Raw genomic sequence first — 18,321 nt, forward strand, 5'->3', positions numbered from 1 at the left:
CGTTTCGGGGTATTGCCCCTTTTCAATGCAGCGTAGCCAGCCAGTAGGTGTCGCTTCTGACAATCTCTGTTCGATGGTTTTATTTACCTAGTTTCGGTGGAATACATCCACTTGTTTTCAATAATAGAAATATTAAAATTACTAAGTCTCTCTAAAAGAGAACAGCGGCAGCGTTCCCGGAAAATAATAGTTATCGCCATACTAATATGGCCGGTCAAGTAGTGTGGAGCGACTGACCTCCCTTGTTCGAAGGTTATATGGATACAGTTTGTGTATCAAATAGCTAACTTAAGGCGATGGCCTCATGGAGCTAATAAGCGGACAGCTTTATTCTTATTTTTATAAGAATGCCATATTAGTATGGCGATGACTATTATTTTCCGGGACGCTGCCGCTGTTCTCTTTTAGAGAGACTTAGTAATTTTAATATTTCTATTATTGAAAACAAGTGGATGTATTCCACCGAAACTAGGTAAATAAAACCATCGAACAGAGATTGTCAGAAGCGACACCTACTGGCTGGCTACGCTGCATTGAAAAGGGCAATACCCCGAAACGCGTCTGTAGCTGCCGGTCAAGTAGTGTGGAGCGACTGACCTCCCTTGTTCGAAGGTTATATGGATACAGTTTGTGTATCAAATAGCTAACTTAAGGCGATGGCCTCATGGAGCTAATAAGCGGACAGCTTTATTCTTATTTTTATAAGAATGCCATATTAGTATGGCGATAACTATTATTATACGTATATATATATATATATATATATATATATATATATGTGTGTATACGTCTGCATATATATATCGGTTTATATATGTATATATATGGTTACATATATGTGTATATATGTATGTATATATACATATGAAGTATAAAGGCGTGATTTTGCTCCCGTCCGCCGCACTGATCAGCAGCAAGCTTCACAGCTACAAACGAAATTGACCATCACATATATTCCTGTATATTTGAAACCACGCGATTCCCAACACGTGAGTAGACTTTTCTTTAACTACAAATTATTTTCATAAATTTCAAATGACCAAATAAACAAAACCACACACTCCTATGAGAGAGCATTTATTTATATATACACTTCGTCAACACCTTCTGATAACTAAAGGATCACCCACATATTAAAAATTAGAAAAGAAAGAAAGATAAAATAACTGCAAGTTTATAATTCAAATACAATCACAAACTTCTCAGTATTACAGCAAACATTCTGTAAATCTATTCTAAATACTTCTCCCTAAAAAAATAATAAATAAAATAATCAACAAAACAAACAAATAAAATAAAATTTAATAAAATATATCCACCAGAGTGGTTAGCCATAAAAAAAAACTGGTCTGATAATGAAATCGTCGTTCTAATAAACACGTGGCATTGCCTTACCCAAACAGAAAACATAGGTGCTTCCTGTCAGAACGAAATTCCTAAACAGACAGTTCATATTTTGCTAACTCGATCTGAACAGCAGATACAAAATAAATTAAAGCAAATCGAAGTTGCTTTGAAATTTATCACTAAACACTTCGATAAACTGAGATGTGTTTTCTCTTCGAACGCATCACCGGTTCAACAACAACAACTTCGTCAGCATCAACAACAACAACAGCATGAACCACTCATTGATTCATCTACAATGGCCGATTTGTTTAAACGAAAGGATTGACCCCTCCCCCCAGTCACCAGGGTCTCACAGCAGGAAGCACCACCCCTTCCTCTCACTGCTCCAGTAGCTCAATCATCATCACTCAACATCATGTCCTCTGCTTACTACTACTAGTACTACACGCACTATCAATCCAAAAACATCTTTGTCTACCGCTATTTCTTGGTCTCCACCTCCTCAATCATCATCTCTGTCAACATGTCTTCTACCTACTACTACTACTACTACTACTACTACTACTACTACTACTACTACTACTACTACCCACCACTACTACTACTACTACTACTACTACTACTACTACTACTACTACTACTACTATACTACTACTACTACAAATGCTACCTCAAGGAATCTACCTCTTACAGGTCACAACGTCGCCAAACCTCAACAAACTATCATCTACAACCTCTCACAACTCACACACGCACCTTTACACCCACTCGAAACCCCATCATTTGCCGCTATTCTCTCCGCTATAGATTATGCACTGATAGAAACTGCAATCCACCCATTTACCTGGGACAAAACGCTCTATCCCCACAAACTACAACAGCCACCACCATAATACATACTCTATTACAACACCACTACAACCACCAATATCACAAACAAGGAATCCTCAAATCTGCCGTTATTCCCAGCGAGACAGATTGTGTTTGCACAGGGATTGTCCCTTTACCCATCTCCCGGGGACTCGTCGGACAATTGATAATAAAAATAAAAATAAGAACCTACGACTCATATAAAAATAACCACAACCACAGTCACCTACAGTTCCCTAGACAGGAAACCTCTTCTTCCACTTTTTTAGCTATAATGAATCTAGCAAAAGAACTGGAAAAAAACATCCGAGCTATCACCCACCACCATCCACCACTATTACCCCACTGCACATGCCATTAAAAAGCAATCAAATAAACAAAACACCAAAACAATTAAAACCATCCACTCTCGCCTCAACATTTTTGCTTAATGCCCAACGCATCAGCCCTTCCACCAATACTCAAAAATGGAAGATAAAATTCCTGGAGGACTGGGTCGATGCCCATCCAAACCACATCCCTTTCTTCGTCCTCACTGAAACCCATCTTAGTAACCTCCACTTGGAAGCCGAGGTGAAAGTTAAACATTTCAAAGCCATTCCTGCTGATCGTGCTGGTAGAAGAAAGGGTGGGACTGCCATTTATGTTCATGATTCATTCTCAACAGAAGCTATGAACATATTTTCTAATGGATACTGTGAAACAGTCGCTGTATTCAGTCAAACCAACAACTTAACAGTAGTTGGGCTCTACAGACCACCCCAAACGCCCCTACCATGCTTCAAGGAATGCCTCAACAACATAAAGTGTTTCATTCAGCAGTGTCAACCTCACAACATTTTAATGATGGGAGACTTCAACCTTCCCGGGGTTGGCTGGTCTACAAACAGTCTGCCGCCAGGTTATTCTCTCTCAACCCCTGACAGGGAGGCAGTGGAATTGCTTCTTGACTTCATGGATGATTTCTTCCTGTCCCAACTGGTGCTCGAACCAACGAGATGTCACAAAAACGTCCTAGACTTAATTTTCAGCAATCACACTGATACTATCCACAATATTGCAGTGGAAAAAAAACTCTACTCTCTGATCATGACATGTTTCTCTGTGATATGAGATTTCCCCGGCCAAAATGCAAAACAAATGTCATCCCTCCTGTCCATCCATTTGACACTATGGATTTCTACAATGCAAACTGGGAAGCTATCAGTAATGATCTTGCACAAGTCGATGTGTCCTTCACGCACAGATATACACCCACTAACATCAAAAAAAGTCCCGGAAGTCATTTGTAGACACCATTACAAACATATGTGCAAAACACACCCCATTAACATCTGCAAGCAAATCTAAGTGCAGAAGCCCTTGATATGGAAATCTCTCATCAGGAAAATCAACACAACAAAAATATCAACCAGCTGAAATACTACAACAGCAACACACCAACCTAACTGCCATCATGTCACTAGAGATTAAAAAACATAACCTCCAAAACAAGATGATGTCTATCATCAACAGTCAGAGGAGAGCTGAAGAGGCCTGGGCCAATGAGAAGATCAAACTTAATCCCAACACTGGCCAAACCCTTTCTAAGTTATTATAAGTTATATAAACGTACATATATATAAAGAGAGAGAGGGAGAGAGGGAGAGAGAGAGAGTTAATGATCGAAATCACAGTCAACCGCGTCAGATAATTTGTAGCGGAAATATCATTTTCTTTCGGTGCAAGTTAAAAAACCAAAACATTGTACATGGAGATTTGCTACATTCATCAAAGAACATATTCAGGTTCATTGTCGCGATTCCATATAAATACATGTAGCATTTTGGTAATAGTTTTATAAAGGGAAATGTTTGTCAATATGCAATTGTATAAATAATAAGTTAATACTGAAACCAAATGTAGGATCATATATATATATTAATAATATATATATATATATATATATATATATATATATACTATATATATATATATATATATATATACATATATATATATATACATATATACAATATATATATATCTACATATATATATATATACATGTATATATATACACACATATATATATACACACATATATATACATGTTTATATATATATGCAATATATGTATATACATATATATATAGACATATATATATATATACATATACATATATATACTTATATAGATGACCCTAATATATTTATATATATATGTATGTATGTATATATATATACACTTATAAATATAACAATATTTACCTGCAGAATCCCTGAGTATCTTGGAGAGGATCTACAAAGGTGGAGGGACAGTGTTGTTTTCCAATTCGATTGCATTCATGTCTATACGACACTGCACCTAAAATATGTGAAGTTTGTTTTGAAAATATTAAACGATTATTCCCAAATAATTTCCTCTTAAATACAAATCATTTTAGTTTGTTAGGTATTCGTATGATACAGATTATACATATAGTTGCTTCATATTCTGTTTTGTGTTTTTTGAGGGCGCTGAAGACGTTTCAATATAGTTATTGTCTTATGGTTATCAGCTGACATAAATACGCCACTTTACAGGAAACATGCTATATATCGAATGTCCTCGTTCATCACGTTTCTCACTCCGATACATAATGGTGTTTGGAAATGGCCTCCATTTATTTACCGGGTTTATCATCGATAATATTTGGAGCACGTCGTATAAGTTGCGGAGTCCAATGATTTGATTTCTACAGTTGAAATATTCCATTCAGAGTCTACCAAATCGTGTTGCTCATCTAATGCAGTTGCTCGTGCATCTGCGTGTTCACAGTTGGGACCTAAGCTTCTATGATATCATCTATTATACTTTAAATAAATCATATTTTGGATAAACCCTCAAGGGGTGTATTTTGACACCCTTGAATGAAACATTTCACATAATAATTACTCGTCAAAATATATGTTTAGCATAATATTCTTTCTTTTTATTTGTCTAGAAAATGCTGTTTCGTTGGATTTTTCCCTTCGTATACGACAGAATGAGGTCTCCGTTTTGCCTTTGCAACAATCTTGTTCCGTCATTTCACAGCATCACAAAGACCTCGAAACAACTTCACCACACATTTTTAATGGCCCTGTTCAGATACTTATCACAATCTGTTACTTGGACGTGGTAAAGAATTTTATATTATGAACACAACTCATAAAACCAAAATATTTTGATCACACATATCGAGTTATAAAGATATCATGTAGAATATATACATATATGCAAATAATATGTATGTAACGTATATATTTGGTGGAATTACTAGGTACTACACGTGTTTCGTGGCTGTATTTTAGAAATGATAATAATAATAAATAGTGAAATCGCTTCAATATAAATATAACCACACTTCAGGTTAAAGATAAAAAACATAAAATAATTAATTAATAATTAATAAATATACGTATCTCGTAAAATACGAAATACATTGACAAATATATTCTTGTTTAAATAAAAACATAGAATAAATTAATTAAAATATTTAAAACAAATATATTATAATGCAAACTATATATATATATATAAGTGAAAATTAAATACTATGATTTAATCTATATACATTAAATTAAATTATTAATTAATTTATTTATTTAATAAACATCTAAATACAATCTTATACTCATTAAGTAATTTATATTAAAATTTAATGTCAAGTAATATACATAATATTAATACAAGCTTTAATATTAGAATTAAAATTAGGAAATGGCTCAATATATACACACATATTAGATAAACAACTATATTATTAATATATATGTAGAATCTATAGCAATCACCATGCGCGCGTAAGCGAAGGCCGATTATTGAAATCCCTCTCCTTAGTTTGTTTGTCTGTGTGCTTTTCCCCTCTAGTGCTTTTTCTTTTTTTTTACATTACAAAATAATTTCCATATGGATACTTACGGAAATGACTAAGAAAAAAACGACGCAATATTTCATTGTGTAATTTCGTGTCGAACAGCTCCTATTCTGGCGATGTGCTGTGGAAACATGTATTGTAATTAAATATGAAGTAACATGTGTTTCAACTAACACAGACAGCATGTAAATTTGATCAATGACATGCAATGTCATAATAAATTTTTATACTTTTATTCTTCTACATTCACGAGACCGACAGTGTGTAAAAGATAATTTCACAAAAAATCGTGTACTCCTATTCTGGAGAGCGTATAATGATAATAGTAATAATAATAAATATATAAAATAATAATAATCTAGAATGATATAATAAGTAATAATAATAATGATAATAATAATAAAACTAAATACAATTCAAACTTAATAATATTGTTAAATAAAACGTTACTTTAGCTTGTCGATGAAAATAATATATGTAAATTTGAATGTATATATATATATATATATAGGTGGATGTATATACTGTAATATATATATATGTAATATATATATATAAACCATATATATATATATATATATATATATTGTTTATATTTCGGATGGTCATATTGCCAGTTAGCCAAAAAACACACGCACTATATGTGTTACTATTTTTTACAATATGTAAAAAATAAATACCACTGAAGCAAAATAACCCAAATATTAGTGCGTGTGTTTTTATTGGCTAAACTGGCACTTGACCATTCCGAAATATAACCTATCTGTTTAACACCCGACTCACATAAAAATCTTGCACAACAAATATTTAACGATATAATATATATATATATGTGTGTGTGTGTGTGTGTGTATGTATTATATATGCATATACATTGAGTGTATGGTAATATATATATATATATATATATATATATATATATATATAACCACCAAGTAAGTTAGTGTTTGTGGATCCACACACTGGGATTGATACTTACCAATATATGGTTCTTATAATTACTTGTATTTTTATCTTATATGCATTCATTATTACTTTTTAATCTTATGTTTTTTGATAAATAGATAAGTCACCATTTTATATCCTAAAGCTGATGAACAAATTAATGTGCTTCCTCATTTGCGTAATTGTAATATATAATATATATATATATATATATATATATATATTATAGATAGATAATATACATATATTATCTATATTTATAGTATGTATCTTCCAATGCATGTATGTTGTATGTATGTATGCTTTTTTCTTTTTTACCTTACAAAATAATTTCCATACTGGATACTTACGGAAACTAGAAAAACGACGCAATATTTCATTGTGTAATTTCGTGTCGAACAGCTCCTATTCCTGGCGATGTGCATGTGGAAACTGTATGTAATTAAATATGAAGTAACATGTGTTAACTAACACAGACAGCATGTAAATTTGATCATGACATGCAATGTCATAATAAATTTTTTATACTTTTATTCTTCTACATTCACGAGACCGACAGTTGTAAAAGAATCCTTCACAAAAAATCGTGTACTCGTTACTTAGTGAGGGCAAAATTTGGTAAGGGAGCCTTCGATAGATAGACTCCAGTAACAACTGGTACTTAATTTATCGATCCAAAAAGATGACAAGATCGTCGACCTCGGCGGAATTGAACTTGAACGTAACCTTTGTGAATTTTCTGACCATTCAACATCGCTGGAGAGCGTATATATTCATGTTGTAATTGAGAAATGTCAGATGACATGGAGGAATGGTAGCCAGTTTCAAATTTGGTGGACAAGTCAAGCTATTTCGATTAGCGTGGAAAAGTCCATCACATTCAACTCGGCACTTCATTTCTGCATATTTCATCGATCCTAAAGATAAGGTTCCATCGACATCGACGGTAATGGAACTCACAATTTCCGCTCTCATTTTCGATCTTTTCCTCCCTCACATTTCTTCTTTCTTTCTTTCTTCTCTAATTGTATTCTCTTTCTACTGCTTTTTATAATCTCCTATTCTCTTGACACTTATTCACATTTTTCTTGCTCAACTAATTCCCTTCTCATTGCTTCTCCTCAAAATAGTTAATTGCTTTCTAACATTACACTCTAATATATACAAACACGGATGTGTGTCTATATGAATTTGTATGAGTGTGTATCGTCAGTATTTCATATTTCCGAAGAAAAGCACGCTCGAATGCATTAAAAAAGTAATCTAATTTTAGGAAGTTAAAACTTACGGCCTGTCATAGATTGAGCATTGCGCAGATATAAAGGCTTTAAGAGTATAAACGACTCGTCAGATTCTTTAAATTGCGAAACCCATGGTCACTATATGACCCTTGCTGTTTGTTTTCATTGTTCTGTTTGTGTTACTAATTTTGACCCTCTGCAAAATCCTACCTTACATTTAATTTGCGTTGCGGCTGCAACTGTTTTATCGAAAGCTATCTTGTTAATTCTAGAAATATGAGAGTCGAAAAAACATCCAACGATTTATGAAGGGTCTTTCTTTGTGTTCTTTTGTTTGTTTTCCATTTGTGTCTTTCGTTCTTCGAAAAATAGTGTTTATTCCATGTATTTCGTATCTTCTGTTGTACACATTCCGTGACGTCCTATACCCACATATATCATATATATATATATATATATATTATATATATATATATTATATTTATATGTATGTATATGTGTGTGTGTGTGTGTGTGTGTGTATAAAATTTAGAGAAAACCTCTATTAAACAATTCAATAGTGAAAGTCGTTATTCACACCATTAGAAAAGTTAAATATTCTATAGAACATATTCTAAAAATGAATAGAGTACATAAACAATTAATAGTAAATAGACTACGCGTGTTTTGTTGCTATATTTTCAAATATATAATAATAAAATTAATTTGATTAAAACTAAATCGATCTAAAATTAATTCTATATAAAAATATAGTCACCCATCAGGTCTATTTAGAATTGCTAACTTGAATTTATCCCTGTAAGTGTGGAATCATATTCCCTACTATTATATATATACCAACCTAATTTGAGGAGCGTAGACTCAACCCACCTGAAGACCGTTGTTCTCCCCAAAAGAAGAAACGTCGTCAAAACTCCAGTGGGGCGGATTTAGCTATGAAACCTGACCACGATAAACAGTCTCCTGTTGACGCAGAGTCACCCTTGATTTCTTCCCTGGAGACGTCCAAACCGAAGGGAACAAAATCGAAGCGGCCAAAGAAGGCGAAGGAACCGGCGGTCGTTTCTGCACATGATCGTTCCTGTGCGGATTCTTCCTCATCTGCCTTTTCGGTCCCGGAGGGTCCCCAACCTAATAATTTGAGGAGCGTAGACTCAAACCCACCTGAAGACCGTTGTTCTCCCCAAAAGAAGAAACGTAGTCAAAACTCCAGTGGGCAGGTTTAGCTATGAAACCTGATCACGATAAAATCTGTTTGGATTCTCCCTCACTTTTCCTTCCCATTAATGCCATTGCTCAACCAATTCTGAACGATCTTGATGTGAGTTCATCTGGGGAGTGGTGCTCCCCCAAACCGAAGAAGAGGCAGTGCAGTTCCAAACCAGGCGGGAAAATTATGACCACTAAATCCATTCCGATCGACCCCACAGGCCGACATAAGTCCGATGGCTATGAAACCACCCTTTCGAAATCCTCCAATGAAGAATCGAATACCGCAGCTCATAGTAGAGAACTTTTTGCCCACTCAAGATCAGCAATCATTTATGGTAAAGCTGAATCCACCTGTGATACAGGCATAAACCGCCTAAAAGATGACATTAATTTTGTTTCCATTTTAGTTGGAGAATTGTTCTCTGTGAACGAAAATGTCAGTGTCCATAAGGTCGCTCGGCTAGGAAGATTCCAAGCGAACCCAACCTCAGATACTAGACCACGCCCAATAAGAGTAATCTTTTCTTCCGATCAGGAGCCTTCAGTCTTCTGAACAGAGCTCAGTCGCATGCCTGGAGGACCCCAATATGGGTTTTCGCGAGGAATACTCACTAAGAGAGAGAATTCGTCGGAGAAACCTAATATCCGAACTAAAGATGAGGAAACAAATGGGAGAGAAGGGTTTACGAATCCAAGATGGACAGATAATCAAGTCCTACCTCTGGTCCCATGCTGTAGTGCTGACAGGGAAAGTGATGTGAGGCAAATCGAAGTGAAGTTGATACCCCCGTCAACGATGCTATATCTGATACCCCTTATTCTGCTTGTTCCCCCAACTCCCGCCCCTCAGACTTCACAGCTCAGCATCGTCTACACCAACTCGTGCTCCTTATTCCCAAAGTTCAGTGAACTATTTCCACTGGCCTTACGTGACTCCCCTGATGTGATAGCTATCACCGAGACTTGGCTGACTCCAGCAGTAAAGGACTCAGAATCCACCTGCAGGGCTACATCCTTTTCAGATGTGACAGAGGAAAAAGGCGAGGTGGAGGTGTTTGCTGTGTATGTTAAGTCTGAGCACAAAACGTCCAGCGGTATTCTACCCACTAATGCTCAACCTATAACAAATTCGATGCCGTCTATTGCAAGCTGAGCCTATCTGAGTTTTGCCTGCCCGTGTTGGCTGTCTACAGACTGCCTCTTGCCGACCCCCAGGACGATGCTCATTTACTCGAAGCGATAAGATTCGTTTCAGCTTCGCATGACTGTTTGGTACTAGGAGACTTCAACGCTCCCACGATCGATTGGCCCGCATCAATTTGTACAACATCTTCCCGGTTCGGCCAGGCCCTTCTTGACGTGGCTGAAGATTATTTTCTATCGCAACATGTTGAATATCCGACAAGGCATCGGTCTGGGCAGCAGCCATCTATGCTGGATCTGGTATTCTCCCGCTATCCAAGATCAGTGTCAGACGTATCTGTGTGCGCCCCTCTTGCCAAGAGTGATCATGCGGTCCTGAAGTTCGTCATGCACACAAATTTTTCTACGCCCACGACTACTTCGCTGCCACGTAGAGTCTTCTCTGCAATTAATCTTGAAATTCTAACCGAGGCTTCCGCGCTTCTGGACTGACTGGCGATCCCTGATGACGTTGTCCCCAGTTGACGAACTATGGTCATCCCTCAAAGCATATGTAATCTGTTTGACTGACCAGGCAGTTCCCGTTGGGCTTCCCAAGAGGAAGAAGCACAAGCCCTGGGTGACGAAGAAGGTTAAACGAGAACGTCGACTCAGAGATATTGCATGGGCTGAATTCAAAAATCTGGATTCGACTGCAGCTTTTGAGGTGTACAAAATCAACGAGATCGATCCGTGAAAATTGAAAAGAAAGAACGCTTCAGTTATGAATACAAAATCGCGGCAAATGCCAGTAGCAACCCTCTTTGCCCATTTGTCCAGCGCGTAATTCCCGCTTGAACAACCAGATTGCAACGTTGGTAGACTCAACAGGCGTATCGATTGAGGACCCTTAACACAGAGTCACTTATTTGCCGAGGCTTTTTCAACTATTTTCAAACAAGATGATGGTCGTGAATCCCCTCCATTTGATAGATCGGTACCTCCAATGCTTCGCTTGGTCATCACGCGGGACCAAGTCAAACGTGTTATTCAAGGCTCGATGTCAACAAGGGTCACGGCCCTGACGGCATACACCCCCGGGTTATCAAAGCGTTGGCTCCGGTCATCTGCGAGCCCTTAACACGACTATTCAATATGTCATTGGCGACGGGTGTTATACCTTCAGACTGGAGAACAGCGATAATCTGCCCAATTTTCAAGAAAGGGAGCCGCGAAGACACGCTTAACTACCGACCGGTTTCCCTTACATCAATAATCAGCAAGATGTTCGAAACCATCCTTAAGAAAAGTATGATGCTCCACCTCCTAAACACAGCCTCTATCTCTGATTCCCAACACGGCTTCGTGCCGAAGAGATCATGCTTGACCATCTTACTGGTAATGGAAGAATTGGTGACGCGCATCCTCGATGATAGTGATGCTGTTAACATCGTTTTATTGGACTTTGCCAAAGCTTTTGACTCGGTAAACCACCGCCTATTACTTTTCAAGCTTCAAGCATATAGTTTCCACCCGGATATTGTACGATGGGTTGGTGCCTTCCTCTCAGATCGCTCCTTCCAAGTCCAAGTTAATGGTTCGCGGTCCGACCTCTCCAGTGCGAGCAGTGGCGTGCCTCAAGGATCAGTGCTTGGGCCCCTGTTGTTCTTAGTCTTCATAAATGACTTGCCCGACGACCTCACGCAACACACCCTTCTATTTGCCGACGATATCAAACTGGTCGCTCCTCGCGGTAGTATAGAGGATCTTCGTCGATGCCTCCACCAAATTTGGAAGTGGTCTAACGATTGGGACTTGTGTCTGAACGTGTCAAAGTGCTGTCATCTGCCTGTCGGCTCTACTCCTGCAACTCAAATTGATTTCGAGCCGGGTCGTCTGCTGCTGGAGAGGACCGATCAGGTAAAGGACCTGGGTATCTTGGTGGATTCCTCGTTTTCTCTCCTTCGGCCCAGTGCGTCCATGCTGCCAACAAAGCACGCGGATTTCTGTTCTTGATTCGACGGTCATTCGGAATGCTCACAGCAGCCATATTCCTACCACTCTATGTCACGCTGGTGAGACCCATATTGGAGTATGGGATTCAAGCGCTATTCTCCTTATTCCTCAAAGACATACAGCATCTCGAAAGAGTCCAGAAGCTGGCTACCCGCATGGTTCATGGGCTCAGAATTTGTCCTACGAAGAAAGGCTGAGGACACTCGACCTTTATTGTCTTGAAAAACGCCGCCGCCGTGGTGATCTCATTCTCGCCCACAACATCATAAGCGGAAAGTGTAACCTCTCTAAAGAGCCGTTTCTTCACTCCTGCTCCAGAGCGTCGGCTGCGGGGTCATTCCGAAAAGCTCTACCTGCGACGATTTCATCTTAATCGAAGGAGAGGAGCTTTCTCTCTTCCGGTTGCGGATCCGTGGAACAAGCTGCCAGACGAGATGGTGAAGATGCCGACGACCGCTTGTTCAAAGCCTCCCTGGACCTCAAGTAGCCTGAAATCTTTACATGAACACCACCCTGTACTTAACTCCATGTCCCCCTACATGGCCTTGCTATTTGCTCTTGAGCCAAATTAACTAACTAACATATATATATGTTAGTTATCTATGCGTATATATATATACGCATAGATATAAGTATGTATATATATATATATATATATATATATAATATATATATATTATTTACATTATTATATGATTGAATCCCATCATCCTCTTCTAAGTATGTTTTATCCCGTATATATGTACATAAATACATATGTGTGTTCGTGTGTATGTGTGTATTATCCGTGCATTAGTTTGCATATCTATGCAAAAGTGGGCAATTTCTAATATAAATATAATCATATTATAAATATGATGTAACAACTGTATCAACTGACGGAGAAAGCATGTAAAGTTGATCAATGACCTTCTACGTCATTAATACATTTACAACTTGTTTTCTTGTTATTCACCAACACGACAGGTGTATAAAAGATAAATTTACAGAAAATGTGATTTTTCTCTGTACCCGTGCTTGCTGGTTTTAAATTTTGGAAATTTTTGCATTTTTATGTTTTCGAATCAATTTTCCGAGAATTCTGTTTTTGAATCATTTTGGAATCTTTTTTTTTTTACTGAATTTTTTTTAATTTTTGTTTATTTTCAGATCATTAAAATGGAATGCCAAGTTAAGAAAAATGAGGTTTTTAGAAACCGCCTACGTTTTGCTATTGATCAAGCTTCTAAGACTGCAAAAGATGCTGTCGAATTTATGCTGTGTAGTGGGAGGGTGCCATAGCGGAAAGAACCGCTCGTGATTAGTATGCCAAATTCAAAATGGAAATTTTGATCTCAAAGACGCACGCCATTCTGGCCGTCCAGTTCAGGCTAATGAAGATCGATTAAACTAACTTTTGCACGAAAATTCTTGTCAAATCACAAGGGAATTGACAGAGAAAATGGAATGCTCGCACACTGCTATAATGAAGCATCTTCACTCGATGGGAAAGCTGCAGAAGTATGGAGCATGTGTTCCGCAGGCTTTAAGTGACAAAAACAAATATCAACATGCCACAATTTCCACTAGTTTGCTTGCTCGTCACCGCTCAACTTATGGAAACAAGCAACGATTTCTTTACGGAATCGTTACTTGCAAAGAAATATAGTACCTGCACATCAGTATGAAGCAGCGTAAGGAATGGCTTAGCCCCGGTAAACAAGCGACAACGCGCGTGAAACAAGATCTTCATCCGCATAAAATGATGTTGCGCGTATGGTGGTAGTGGGAAGGGATTATTCATTACGAATTGCTTGAACCGTCCCAACAGTCAACATGGAACTCTATGTTCAAGTGATGGAACGACTCAACGCGGCTATTCAAGATAAACATCAAATTGGCTGCATGGAGTTCTTCCGCTGCACGACAACGCCTGCTCCCATATCGCCAGTATGACCTAGGAAGCCATTTAACACATGGCTTGGAAGTGCTACCACACTCGCCGTACTCTCTTGATTTGGCACCAACGGCTTTCCACCTCTTTCGATCTCTTTCAAATGATACGAGCGGAATTTCGTTCAAAACTGATGCAGAATTGAGAGCTTGGTTGGATCAATTTTTCGAGTCGAAACCGGGTGATTTCTACCAACGAAGTATTGAAAATCTTGCTGAACGTTGAGAAGAAGTCGTAAAAAACATGGGTGAATACATTATTGATTAATTAGTTTTTATTTTTTACTAAACTTTTTTAAAAATTCAAATTAAAAAAACGGCTGGAACTTACTTGCTAACCTAATAGTATGAGGAAATTTCAGATATTAAAACCTGTTTTAAATCACTGCGTTGATGCGGAAGTTTTTGGAGACATGATGTTTTGAAGAGGGTAAAAGAAGCAATTTTAGACCAGATGGAAATGAAAAAGCTTCAAGAGGAATTAGAATTGAAAAGATTTGAAAAAGAAATTGAGCAAAAAGTGTTAGAATGTTCTGTCGCTCCATCACACCCTTCCTCTTTCGATTATTCAAGACATGCCAGAATCATCCCCCTTTCAATGAGAAAAGAGGTTGACATGTATTTCGAACAGGGGCTGTTTCTTCTGGATGCAGTAACCGTAACAATATATGTCTGTGTGTGCGCGCGCTCTGTGTGTATGCACTCATATGAGTAAACCACTAATATCCCGTTCAAGAGCGTGAGAGAATTGATAGCGGCAATATCATTAAAAACAAAATATCGTCAATATTTAATTTTACATTGAGTTGTTATAATATATTAGTCAAAGGACATATACTCTCTCATCATTTAGATATATCTAAAAGAGCTAGCATTTTGATAACGACAAACGATTTATAAAAGCATATAACAATAAGTTCATACATATATAAATATATAATATATATATATATATATATATATATATATATATATATATATATATATATATATATATATATCTGCAGTGCTCGAATGTACTGTTGAGAGGTGTTACAAATGAACAAGGGCAGGGCCGTCGTGCTAGTCCATCGCAATCCCGTGAAAATACCCTGACACCTACAAAATGTAAAGTTTGGCTTCATAATGTGAATTTTGCGTGTTCAAGGAATGCGATCGTCGAATGTTTTGGAGATTTTACAGACAAGAAAGTAAATTTCAAATGCAGTATGGCCGTGAAAGCAGAAATAAGATTGTTCATTTTATGATTATAAAATGAAGTTTGTCAGCGGACAGCTACGGATGTCAAACACCTGACCCTCAGACACCGGCTGTATCCCTGCCATTAAGCTAGACGGCCTGTTGCCCATAATGACCAACAAATTTTTGGAATGAGACAACATTTTATAGACGATCTTTTTTTTATTAGCGTCGAATGTGTTTGGTATTTTACAGTCAGGAAAGCAAATTTTATAAGTTGTATAGCTGTGAAAACATCAGGAAATTTCGTCTCCTGTCCCTCTGCTGACAACATTTTTAGTCTTTTAAGTTTCAAATATACAATCTTTCTGTTATTCAGATGCCTGGAATGCGTTCAAAAATTACTTTCTTTGTCAGCAAAATATCGAAGTGAAAATTGTTGATCCCAAGAATATTCTACTGCCACCTCTCCAAATAAAAAAAGGTCTCCAAATCGAAAATGAAAATTGTATGTGGTCCCTGAAGAAGTACGTGGCGCTCTCAAGTACATGAATCCAAAGTTTCTATGTATGGCAGAAGGCAAGCTAAACGTAGGTAACTTCTTTGGCCGTCATTTTCGAGAATTCATGAAGGAACTCATTTTGAGGTAACACAAGTCAGTGTCGAGTTAAATGATTGGTTCTCCCTTCAAACAGATTTCCGAAACTTACTTGGGAATTACCCGCTTCACAGGATATGAAAAATTTTATTCAAGACCTGATTTCCAGTTGCCAACAACTTCGGTCTGCAATGAGTGTAAAAACGGACTTTTTGGAATCACATATTGAGTATTTGCCAAGAATTGTGGCAACTACAGTGAGGAAAAAAGAGAGAAATACTATTAGGATATATGCATCATGAATCTCGATAATATGGCAAATAGAAACAGGATAACAGAGCAAATGGAAAGTCAGTTTTGATTACTGTTGGTCATTCAAATGTAATGGTCCACATGCACAGCAGAAGCGGAATACAAAGTGATCTTCTTCGTTTCGATCAATATAAGGGCTGACACTTAGAAGCATATTCTCTTGACATTCATTTGTGTTTGATATCTTCCTAACACTAACACAATATCTTCCCTTCATTGCTTGATTCATTTCAATAAAGTAACAATCTATTAAAAAATCACATCTTTTATTATAACTAATTTTTATTTATTGAAAATTTGTACGTGATAATGCATTATAGTTTACATATTTGGGACCAGCAACCCGACAATATGTAAGATCACATCCATGAATAGATTTAAAATCTTATTTGTTACACGTTACATGATCGTAAGTGCATTAACTTAAACGTATCCACGAAAACTGTAACTGAAATACTAAGTCTCTGGCAGAAAGCATGAATTCTGACATCATCTTGTTACTCATAACCTCTAAATCTATCTCATGTGTTGTGAATTTCTCTGAGGATATAGAAGAACGAACGATACATTACAATCTGTGATTTTCTCCTACATTTACCTTTAATATTTTTTTTTTACACAGACCATTTATATTCGTTAAGTATAGGCTTGGCGCTTATGAAATAATTTCCCGTGTTTTGCTGTTATATGCATGCCACTTGACAGTAAATGAGCCATGTATCAGATGTCATCCTTCATCATATTTCTGATAGCTGACTCCGATATACTCTTTTGCTCTTTTACTTGTTTCAGTCACTTGACTGCGGCCATGCTAGAGCACCGCCTTTAGTCGAGCAAATCGACCACAGGACATATTCTTGGAAGCCTAGTAATTATTATATCCGTCTCTTTTTGCCGAACACTAGATAACAGAGAAGTAAACACACCAACATCGGTTGTCAAGCGATGTTGGTGGGACAAGTACATAACATATATACTATATATATATATATATATACATATATATATACGGCGGGCTTCATTCAGTATCCGTCTACCAAATCTACTCACAAGGCTTTCGTCAGCCCAGGCTATAGTACTGAACCCAGAACCATGTGGTTTGTAAGCAAGCTACTTACCACGCAGCCACTGCTGCACCTACGATGAACTTTAGCGATTAACGTCATTTATTTCACTGGATAATCGTCGATAATGTTTTGAACAGGCTGTATAAATTATGGTGTCCTTACGAATTCTGTTTTATACAGTGGAAACCTTTCACCCATAGTCTACCATATCCGAACACGCTGCTAATTCTTATAGCCAGAAAGCTGGGTCGCTGAAAGCGAAGCAATGATCACCCACTACATTTCTGGTGCATTTTTACTAGAACATTTTTCTAGAATGTGGAGAAAGTGTATTGCATACATACCAGTACTGATTTTTTGTAATATTGGGATTTAATTTTTACGGCTCTTCAAATTTATACACGTACATACTTGCAGTAGCATAATAAATACTTATGAATGTGTAATAAAGTTACAACAGCTGTTTAGAATTCTGGCTCGATCCTAACCTGTATATGGAGAAAAAAGTTTGCTTATTCACAATTTTAGATCGGATATCATTTAAAATGAATTCGGTAAGCAATGTAGTGCTAGTACTTTCTTTAGTGTTTAAATGA

The sequence above is a fragment of the Octopus sinensis genome, linkage group LG15, assembly GCF_006345805.1.
Source record: "Octopus sinensis linkage group LG15, ASM634580v1, whole genome shotgun sequence".
Classification (NCBI taxonomy): domain Eukaryota; kingdom Metazoa; phylum Mollusca; class Cephalopoda; order Octopoda; family Octopodidae; genus Octopus; species Octopus sinensis.